Source organism: Megalobrama amblycephala, unplaced genomic scaffold (genome assembly GCF_018812025.1).
Source record: "Megalobrama amblycephala isolate DHTTF-2021 unplaced genomic scaffold, ASM1881202v1 scaffold448, whole genome shotgun sequence".
Classification (NCBI taxonomy): domain Eukaryota; kingdom Metazoa; phylum Chordata; class Actinopteri; order Cypriniformes; family Xenocyprididae; genus Megalobrama; species Megalobrama amblycephala.
The window spans coordinates 130,588-141,909 of record NW_025953383.1 but is presented as its reverse complement, the minus strand read 5'-3'; the positions used below and the strand labels follow the sequence as shown (position 1 = coordinate 141,909).

The window sequence follows — 11,322 nt, the reverse complement described above, 5'->3', positions numbered from 1 at the left end:
GCTCAAAGCTGGAGACTTCTCTTGACGCTCCCCTTGAAATCTTGGGACAAGATGAGCTTGAAGCTCAGCTATCTTCTGTCTTAACTCAGAAATTTCATCCACCTTGGGGCTCTTTTCTTTGCGAACAGGCTCGGTCTTCATCATGGTAATTTGTGCTTGAAGTTTTGCGACTTCTTTCTTCAGACTTTCAACTTCAGACTTTTCAGCTTTGCTTTTAGGCTTAACTGATTTCTGCTTTGCACTTAACTGACTTTGTAATTCATCATTGGGCTCACCAGGTATGTCGGTGCAGTATACAGACTGTTGGTGAGTCGCTGGCCGTAGTTTAAGTGGAACAGGAGCATGTCTGTTTAATCCAAGATGCTTCCTCATCCTTTCTTCTTTCAGTGACTGCTTGTCTTCTGCAGTACGAATAAGTACTACAAATTCAGCGAAAGAAGGGGGTGCATCTTTCTTTCCTTCCAGCTGCAGATCAGCGATCAAGCTGTTGTCCCAGCAACCCCTGCAAAATTGCTTGAGGAGACAACGGTTCCGTTCAGCTTCAGCAATTCCACCTCGTCTAATTGCAGTGCTCAACATCACATGAAGACGGTGAAGGTAGGTGGAAGGTTTTTCACCTTGATTTTGCAGGGCACCAATGAACTTTGCGAACAGTTCATCTCCGTCCTCCACTGAGCCATAGACAGATTCCATCACCTTTAAGCAATGTGATGGCAGAGCATGTGGACTAATGTGCTTGACGACATCCGAAGCTGGAGGCAGCAAACTGTCAAGAATTTTGCCCGTCTTGTGTAAATCAGAAAGAGACTGATCATTCAATAGGAAATCCACACTGGCACGCCAGGTGTCGAAGTCAGGTTCGTGGCTGGGCCGAGGAATTCGTCCAGAGAAGACTTTGAGACGAACAGCAACATGTGAAGAAGACATGGAATCACTGGTCCTTACTACGTGCTCCATAACTACTCGTTGAATTCCTGGTGGATTCAAGGTACTGGTTGGTATGTTCAAGGACATGGTTTCGGAAACACTGGCATCAGGACTCCTCATATGGTAATATGACGGTGCCGATGCACTCTCCTTGGCAGGGTTTTCAGCTTCTCTTGTATGCATATTGCTGTCATTCACCGGCTGTTCCAATTCTGGCTCAGATACAGAAGATTCTTTTTCTGGGAACATTAATGTGGAAATCTTTTGCAACTCACATTGAAGTACTTCCTGCAGTGTTTTTCCGCTGGCTCGGGCAATGGCTTTCAGGTTCTCCAAATAACCTTCAGTAACACTGCTATCTGCTGCAGGTGTGTACACACTTCCCAAGCTGCGCACATGAAAGACAATGTTAGCATCAACAGTGCTTGTGATAGTCATAGGCAGTGCAGACTCCAAATTGTGCATAGCAGAGTCATAAGAAAATTCCACAATGGCACTTTGGTGGTGCTCTGAGTTGGGATCGTCAATAATTATGTTGCGTTTGATGGATCCATATTTCATTAAGCAGGCTTCTAATTCTTGATCAGGATCTGAGAGAGTTAAGCCACTTACAATGACTGATTTCTTGACGTCAATGTTCTCACGTTTCACAGCTTCCATTTTTGCTTGTAGAACTGATTTTCTTTGAAGAGAAGGGGGGGCTTATTTATTTAATTTTTTTTTATTTTTCTTTATTGACTGTTGTGGTTATCAAGTTGACTAATAACTATTACACTATGCTGTTATTTTGCTCCTGGCTGGTGGCTCGCCAAGTTTTTCGTGTAACGCGGTCCTACTAGTGTGTAGCACTTCTCTGACTAACTCTAGGTCACTGCATAAAACACTTGTGGAACACGTTAACCGCTGGGGATTCCTTTGGACCAGAATCAGAAGATAAGGATCGTCTCACAGGAGCAAAGGTAAGTAATAAGTATAATAGTATAATCTAGTAATAGTCTGTAATCAATTAATCACACAGAATAAAGTAGAATAAAGAATAAAGTCAATCAATATGGAAGAGAATGTAGTATATTGTTTTGATTGATTATTTTTTGTCTTCAATCCTTCTCTTTAAATTGCAATGAAATAACAAGTGAATTGAATAATAAAACCCAAAATAACAAAAGGGTATACAAATTCAAAAACCCAAATCAAGGTTCAGATTCAGAATAAAAATAAACAAAACAGTAAAATAATAAATTTCACACACAATTTCAAAATCAGTGTCTCAGTTTTGAGACGTTCAGATTTGAAATATTTTTGAAATCTGTTTCACAATGAGCTTCAGTTTTTGCATTCAACTCAGTCTAAATGTCCAGTTGAGTTTAAGTTCAGTGTCTCAATTTCAAATTCAAGAGTATAAAGCAATGTTCATCAAAAAGTGGAAGAAGAAATTTAATCCAGGAGAGAGAAAAAACAATGTTTCTATCCACCGAAGATCCAGATAGAAAAAACTCGGGAGAAATAACAGAAAAATCAAAGCAAAAATAGTTTGATCCTACCAGTTCGGCAGGCTTCACGCTCTTTTGTTTGATCCTACCAGTTCGGCAGACTTCGCGCTCTTTTGTTTGATCCTACCAGTTCGGCAGACTTCACGCTCTTTTCTCTGTTTCCAGGTACGAGAGGATGGAATGGCTCGCCAGTCCCGACCGGAATGCGAATATTCAGCAAGGACAGGATTCAGGAACACAATTCTCACAAAGAAAAAAAAACCCAGCCTTGTAACAACAAAGCCAAAATGAAACATTAATGTCATTGTCCAAATAAATCATTTCAAATTAAATCAAACTCTCTGTATAAATCATTTGCACATACATGAGAACATACATGCTAATTCACCATGTGCTCAATCCAACACTAGGGCCTATGCACAGTGTTAGCACCCTAGCACCGCATGGCGCGCATTTCACGTTAAGAAATTCCTTCCGTCTAACACGTAAAACATCTTATAAACCTTTAAACACGACTATATACAATCATATATCATATTGACACACTTTTAAAGCATTTTTGAAAACTTTTACATCACTTTTTACCCGTTATAATTCCTTTTTCACATTACAATTCACAGTACTCACAATCAAAATAACTAAATACACTTTTTATAACGAAGTTTGTACTCACCAAGGAGAAGTATAAATCAGAAAACAAAAATAAAGTTGTTTCTCCCCGGAAAAGATGTATATTATATCTTATTGCGTCAGTCTCATCATGTCCGGTTCAAACGTCGTCACACAATACTATTCTCAAACAGTCGAGTTTCTAAAAGTTATATAATCACAGATATAAATTCAACTTGTTAATAATCTATCGCTGGATTATTAAACAAAGGATTTTAATCACAATTTGTGCAACTGCGTCTTCTCTCGTTCAAGTTCACTCTCGTTCTGCCTGCTTGTCCGCTAACTTTCGGCAAGGGGCGGGACTAACTTTTCACCTCACCAATGAGCAATCGGCTCAAGAGCATTTCTAAATTTAATTTATAAAGCAATTTTACTGCATTTTTCTTCTTTCTTTTTTTATATATTTATATATTTTATGACAATAATAGTTATATAAAATTGCAAATAAATGCTAGTGACCTAGGTTAATGACCTGGGTTACACTAGTAAGTCATGGAATTACCAATATATTATGAATAGAGGACGTATCTGGAACGTTCTTGGTAATCTTATAACGTTAGGAGATCGTACTGACGACGTTGTGAGATGGTAATCTGAAGGTAATGAAATTACTGGCATGTGACGTCGTAGTTACGTTGTCAATTAGTAAGTCATGATATTACCAAAAAGTATGAATACATTACGTAACTGTTACGTCGTGTGTTACCTGGGTTGACGTCACTATTAGTTTGTTCAACAAAATAACAGTCCTCTGCTGCTATATCAGCTATATGTCATATATCGGCTTTCTTCTGTGCAACCTAACGTGTATTTCACAGAAATATGTATGCACAGATTGAAAAAAAAAAAAAAACTCCAGTAAATTTAATTAAGTCTGTTTTTAAGCTGTTATTGTGTTTTTAAAATGTAAACTGTAAATGCCTCATTGTCACAGAGACGAACTCCGTGGTTCCCTCCTCTGGCCATCGGAGGGAACCATCGCCAGAATACTGACTTTAGATTTCACTACATTCCCCATAAGCCCACATCGCATACTGATTACCTTGCCACCTGTTACCAATCACCTGGACTATAAAAGACTGTCTGTCACTTCCTTTGATCGCAAAGTCTTGTTTTGCCGAGGTGAACATTACTGAGCGTTATTTATCTGTCTGACCGCCTGTTGCTGATCTATCTGTTACCTGTTCCTGAACCTTTGCTGCCTACCACTGTTCCACTGACCTGTGAGTGATATCTGCCAGCCCTGACCCTTTGCCTGTATTCTGACCATGATTCTGCCTGTTCCCTATACACCTGTTTGTTCCTGTCTGACCCTGCCTGTACAACCACGATTGTTATTAATAAAGCATGCAAATGGATCCCTGCCAGAGTGATGATTCGTTACAGAAGACTTCGCCAACACAAGATCCAGCTGCTTTCTCTCACCTGTGTGCAACAATGTCTGCCCAGGCCTGTCAACTCGCCGCCCATCAGCACCAGCTGGGTCGCCTTCGTTTGCTCTTTGTTTACCGGGAAAGCCCTGGAATGGATTACCGCTGTATGGAGAGATGAAGGAACGGCATTCCCCACGTATGACTACTTCATGCAGCAGTTCAAGGAAGTGTTTGATTATCCCAGTGACGGAAAGGGTGCCGGTGAGTGACTCTTGGAACTAACTCAGGGAAGAAGGACAGCAGCTGAGTATACACTGGCTTTTCGCACACTCGCAGCACAGACCAGTTGGGTGAGTGACACATTAAAAGTCTGTTTCAGATGAGGATTATCTCATGATTTACAGTCTGAACTGGCATGTCGCAACGAGGGGAGAAGTTTGGACCAATACATTGAGCTGGCCATTCAAGTGAATAACCTCATCCGAGCTCGCAGGGCTGGCCTGAGACGTAATGTTCGCTATGTTCCACCTGCCGACGCTGAATGCCCTGAACCCATGCAGATAAACGCATACCACCTAACAGAAGAAGAAAGAAGCCACCGTATCACTCATCGCCTGTGTCTGTACTGTGGCAGCCCCGGTCATGTTCGCAATAACTGCCCAGTGCGCATTCGACCAGAAAATCCCCGTTCAGTGAGTGAGTCTAATCCACACTATAACTCTGATATGTCTGTCTCCGTACCCATAACTCTGCTGGTTCACGACACACGGATAGAAGCAAGGGCGCTTGTGGACTCAGAGGCGGCAGGGAACTTGATCTCCCAATCTTTCATTCAATGTCACAAAATTCCTTTAATCGAATGCTCCTCTCTTCTCACAGTGGAAGCCATAGATGGGCGACCCCTGGGCTCCGGTCAAATCAACTCCATCACGCGACTCTTAACCATGCAAACGGGTATATTTCACACTGAGCTCATACAGTTCCATGTATTACCCACTTCTACTGCCTCCATAATTCTAGGTCTGCCTTGGCTATGCACCCACAACCCAAGTATCTGCTGGAGAGAGGGTCAAATCACACAGTGGAACAAGAATTGCCTCATGAAGTGTCTATCTGCCAGCGCACCGCTACCCCTCAGAGCAGTTCAAACCAGCGATCCCTCGCTCAACGCTGAATCCCCTTCTGACCTGCAACTTCCCGAAGAATATCAGGATCTGTCTCTGGCATTCAGCAAGGTGCGTGCATCACAGTTACCACCCCATCGCACTTACGACTGTGCTATCAATCTCATCCCAGGATCCTCACCACCCAGAGGCCGTATCTTCCCGCTCTCCCAGCCAGAGTCAGAGTCCATGAAAAAATACATTGAGGAGGAGCTGGCCAAAGGCTTCATCCGCCCATCTACATCCCCTGCATCGGCGGGGTTCTTCTTCATGAGTAAAAAAGATGGAGGCTTACGGCCATGCATAGATTACCGTGGTCTGAATGATATTACTGTCAAGTTTTGATACCCCCTGCCTCTCGTTCCTGCAGCTCTAGAACAGCTCCGTACAGCCAAGGTCTTCACCAAAATCGATCTGCGCAGTGCTTACAACCTGATTCGCATCAGAGAGGGGGACGAGTGGAAGACTGCCTTTTCTACCGCTACTGGGCACTATGAGTACCTTGTTATGCCCTTCGGGCTGGTCAGTAGTCCTTCTCTGTTTCTTTCGTCAATGATGTGTTCAGGGACATGCTCAATCGCTTCGTTATAGTCTACATTGACGATATCCTGATCTACTCCGACACCATGGAGGAACACGTCCAACAGATCAGACAGGTCCTACAGCGTCTCATTCAGTACCAGCTATATGCCAAAGCAGAGAAATGTGAATTCCACAAGACATCAGTCTCATTCCTGGGGTACATCATCAGTCCCGAGGGTGTGGCCATGGACAAGAAAAAAGTTAACACCATCCCTAACTGGCCTCAACCCAACACCATTAAAGAGATGCAAAGGTTTCTAGGCTTCTCTAACTTCTATCGAAGGTTTATTCGAAATTTCAGTACCATTGCCAGCCCACTCACTAGTATGGTTAAGAAGGGGCAGTACCACCTGAAGTGGACACCCGCAGCGATTGAAGCATTCCAGCAGCTCAAGGAGCGCTTCACCTCCGCTCCCATCCTGCACCATCCTGACCCATCACTCCCGTTCACCGTCAAGATAGATGCCTCCAGCACCGGACTCGGCGCTATCCTTTCTCAGCGACAAGGTAACCCTCCTAAACTGTTTCCCTGTGCTTATTGTTCCAGAAAACTGTCAGCTGCTGAACGAAACTACGACGTCGGTGATCGGGAGCTACTGGCTATGAAGGCCGCGTTTGAAGAGTGGCATCACTGGCTGGAGGGCGCTGTTCATCCCTTTGTCGTGCTAACAGATCACAAGAATCTCGAATACCTCCGAACCGCCAAGAGACTAAATCCCCGCCAAGCTCGATGGTCCCTGTTCTTCTCTCGCTTCAACTTCACTGCAACCTACCGACCTGGATCAAAGAATACTAAGGCAGACGCGTTATCACGCCAGTTTGAAGGTGAGCGGGAGAATATGAACCTTGAAACCATTTTACCTACCTCTCTTGTTGTTGCACCCGTACAGTGGGACATAATGACTGAACTGGAGCAGGCCAACGCGGAAATCTAAATTCCACCCAACTGTCCTCCAGGGAAGACCTTCATCCCGCAAAATATGCGTAACCGAGTGCTGGAGATGGTTCACAACTCACCCGCCTCAGGTCATCCAGGCATCACCGCTACCATCCAGATCGCCCAGAACCGCTTCTGGTGGCCTTCTCTGCCCAAAGACACAGTACAGTATGTCAAGGCCTGCACTGTCTGCAACGTCAACAAACCCTCTCATCAACTCCCCGCTGGTCTGCTGCCACTGCCTCAACGCCCATGGTCCCACATCGCTGTCGATTTCATCACCGACCTCCCAGTGTCCAACGGTAACACCACCATCCTCACCGTGGTTGATTGCTTCTCCAAGGCTTGTCGTCTAATTCCCCTACCCAGATTACCTACCGCTATGCAGACCGCCGAACACCTATGCCAGTGGGTCTTCCGTATATATGGGCTGCCAGAGGACATCGTGTCTGATCGCGATAACCTCCGTGCTGGGTTTTGTCTTTTTTACAGTCTGTGGTTTCGTCGAAAGGCGATCCTTTGCCCCGCAGTAACTATTTTCATATTTTCAGTGTTATTCATGCACAGCAATACTAATGCACTGCGAAGTCATCAATAAAAAATTAACAGCAGCTTCCTAACACAAAATAGTTGTTGTTGTTGTTGTTTTGTTTGTGTTACATTTGTTTTCACGATATGTAGCCCAAATATAGGCTAGGCGAGTTTGTTTGCCCATATAATCTTTAGGGTATTAGGTTAGCTAATTGGAGGTGGAGGGATGCTGAAACAGCTGAGACTGAAGAGAGGTAAGCAGCTGCTTATATACTCTGGCTGTTGATTGGAAGATTAGATGGGCTTGCTCCTCCCTAAATTTCGTTTAGGAACTTCACTAAAACTGTTATTCATATTTGACATGTAACAACACTTAATACCGGTATCACCCTCGGGGGGCTTTTATAGTTTTCCTTGTATTAACATAATGATCATTATATGTCAACACAATGAACATAACAATATGTCACAGTTTACATGCTATCCTCACTTTTTCTGTCTTTCCTTCGCTTTTAAATGAATTAGCTTGAAATGGCCGTGAACATTTTACTTTCAATTTCAATTTAACGGTTTCTTAAACGTACGTGAATTATTTAAACCGTTAATAGATAATTAATTGGCGGAGCATCACACCGCCTGTGCACAGCTAATCAAGGTGTGTGCTCGACTTAATCAGTTTCTGACTGAAACTTTTTTTTATCACTTTTCCAAAATGATTCTTAAAAGTAAATTTTTCAAAAGTTTTCAACAATAGCTGTATTATTGGCCTCGATGAGTGTGAGAATCCCGGCCTGAGATTGTGTCCCAGACGGAATTAAATAATTCGTAAATCTTTGTAAATATTCGTGGCTTATACATCGGGAAAATTTACTATAATGCAGTTCTGTGGATGTTTTGCCCAGGCAGGGTTATTATAGTTAGGAATTAACAAAACTATTTAAACTATTAAAACATTAATGCGAATCGAAATAAACCTGAAACATAAGAAAATATAAATATTAGTTGAAAAACTTAAACTAAACGAAAACTATTGTTGCCTGCCTTTTCAATATAATTTCTGGGTTTTTCCCTGACTTTCAACTGACGCGATCATCTTTTCATTAACCGACAAGATTAAACGAAAGTAGAATTGATAAGTGTCTGTGAATCATTAAAAAAATCCCAGGGGTTTAGTTTTAGCCTACATGAACAAATAGCAAAATAAACAACAGAACATGAGGGTTCATCATCATCATGCACCTGCAGCGCTTCTGTGAATGAAAAAAATAGGATTAAATTATATAAAAGGAATAAATAGCCTATGTGTTACGGTATGGTGGTGTAGAGATGAGGCAGATCACGGATTTCCACAATAATACAATACTTTAATGAACACTAAGGCAGAGTACATCCAACATACACTTAACATAAACAGAGAACGGACAAGGAGTGCAGGGAGTGAGTGCAATATATAGGAGTGCTGACAATAGAGTCCAGGTGCAGGTGATCCGTGATGATGGGGAGCTGACGAGGGAAGTGAGTGCAGGTGTAGAAACAGGAGGATCATGGGAAATGGAGTCCAGGGAAACACGGGATCTGTGACATTACCCCCCCCTCCCGGTAGGCGCGTCCTCGCGCCGTAGATGAAACAACCGGGAGGGGGCGGGCGCCCTGGAGACCTCAAGCTGGTGCAGGGGGAGGAGCAGACTGGAGTGGAGGTCTCCAGGGCAGGTTCAAAAGCCATGGCGGGTCAGGGGCTGAAGGCAGCCATGGTGGGTCAGGGGCTGAAGGCAGCCATGGCGGGTCAGGTGCAGCGGGCAGCCATGGCGGGTCAGGTGCAGCGGGCAGACATGCAGCGAGCAGCCATGGCGGGTCAGGGGCTGAAGGCAGCCATGGCGGGTCAGGTGCAGCGGGCAGCCATGGCGGGTCAGGTGCAGTGGGCAGACATGCAGCGGGCAGACATGGCGGGTCAGGTGCAGCGGGCAGACATGGCGGGTCAGGTGCAGCAGGCCGCCATGGCGGGTCAGGGACCGAAGGCTTCATGCCGTTGTGCCCAGGCGGCGCTGAAGGACCGGCGGGAGATGGCGGAACCAGCGGCTCCGCCGACCGAAGCGCAGCCGGGGCTCCAGAAGGCCGCAGTAGGAGACAGGCGACAGACAACAAAGTGAACACTGGGGGGAGTGAGGAGGCCAACTGGAGCTGAGGGACGGAGCGAAGACGGAGGAGTGCAGTCCAGAAGTGAGGGCAGGCTGACGAGGGACCAAGGTGTGAACGGGGGCAGGATGGAGACTGGTGACACTGGTGGACTGATGGGCAACGGTGGAGCAGAGGGAGGTTGGAGCCGGGGTGAAGGTAATCGCCCAGAGGTCCGAGGTGGAGATCTGGGCGAGGGGGCTTGAGGTGGAGGTTCAGTGCAGACACAAATGGATGGAGGAGGGAGAGGGAGGCAGGGAGGGAAAACAGTCTTAGGGCTGTATGTTTCAACAACAAAGTTCATACTAGGAGCAGCTGGCTCGGCGGCGGCTGGAGCGGCTGGTTCGGCGGCGGCTGGAGCTGAGGGCTCGGCGGCTGAGGCAGGAGCGGAGGGCTCGGCGGCTGAGACTGGGGATACTGGCTCGGCGGCTGAGACTGGGGATACTGGCTCGGCGGCTGAGACTGGCGCTGCTTGCTCGGCGGCGGAGACTGGCGCTGCTTGCTCGGCGGCTGAGACTGGCGCTGCTTGCTCGGCGGCGGAGACTGGCGCTGCTTGCTCGGCGGCGGAGACTGGCGCTGCTTGCTCGGTGGCGGAGACTGGAGATACGGGCTCGGACCAAAAGTCAATTAACCAGATCAGAATTGACCATCATTAACTCATCTGGTGGTTTGCACAGGGTTGGAGCGGTAGGCTCGGAAAGCGGGCTCTGGGCTGGAGCGGGCTCTGGAGATACTGGAGCGGGCTCTGGAGACACTGGAGCGGGCTCTGAGGATACTGGAGCGGGCTCTGGGGATACTGGAGCGGGCTCTGGGGATACTGGAGCGGGCTCTGGAGACACTGGAGCGGGCTCTGAGGATACTGGAGCGGGCTCTGGAGAGACTGGCGCGGCTTGCTTCCTCCTCCTCCGCTTTCGGAACCCAGTTGAGGAGTGTGGGTTCCGTGTTGAACAGGCAGGAAGTTCGCTGAAGGGGTATGCGGAGGAAGACGGAGGTTGACTGACTGGCCCGGCCAGCCGTGTTTCTGGATGGACTGGAGACATACACTGATCCTGAACCTCATCCACGAAGAATTTGGAGCCATTTAACCACAAAATAAAATTGATTGTTTCACTTAAGGAGAAACGATAATCAGGTTCATCAAAACGGATAGTGTTGTCGTCCAGTCCATCCAGAAACAGGGAGATTAAACATGCTTCAGGCCAGTCAGACAAGAAAGCAAGCTCAACGAACTCCTCCACATACCTCTCCAGCGAACGACCCACCTGTAGGAGCCCGATGAGGCGATCGCCGGTTGTCAGAAGGGAGAGAGGCCTTGGAGGAGCAGGAGCCAGGGAGCTGGTGGAAGTCTCCATCTTTTTTTTTTTTGTGGAAATCCGGTCGGTTTTAGGTCCGTTCTTCTGTTATGGTATGGTGGTGTAGAGATGAGGCAGATCACGGATTTCCACAATAATACAATACTTTAATGAACACTAAGG

At 46.1% G+C, this 11,322-nt stretch overlaps 1 long non-coding RNA gene across 1 annotated transcript; it reads right to left on the bottom strand.

Moving 5' to 3' along the window:
- Positions 1-1,977: 1,977 nt before the first annotated feature.
- LOC125261631 lies at positions 1,978-3,898 on the bottom strand. Its single transcript, XR_007183389.1, has 2 exons — positions 3,091-3,898; positions 1,978-2,684 (listed from the first exon to the last, which is right to left on the bottom strand). It is a non-coding gene; the product is annotated as an uncharacterized LOC125261631 (long non-coding RNA).
- Positions 3,899-11,322: the final 7,424 nt, after the last annotated feature.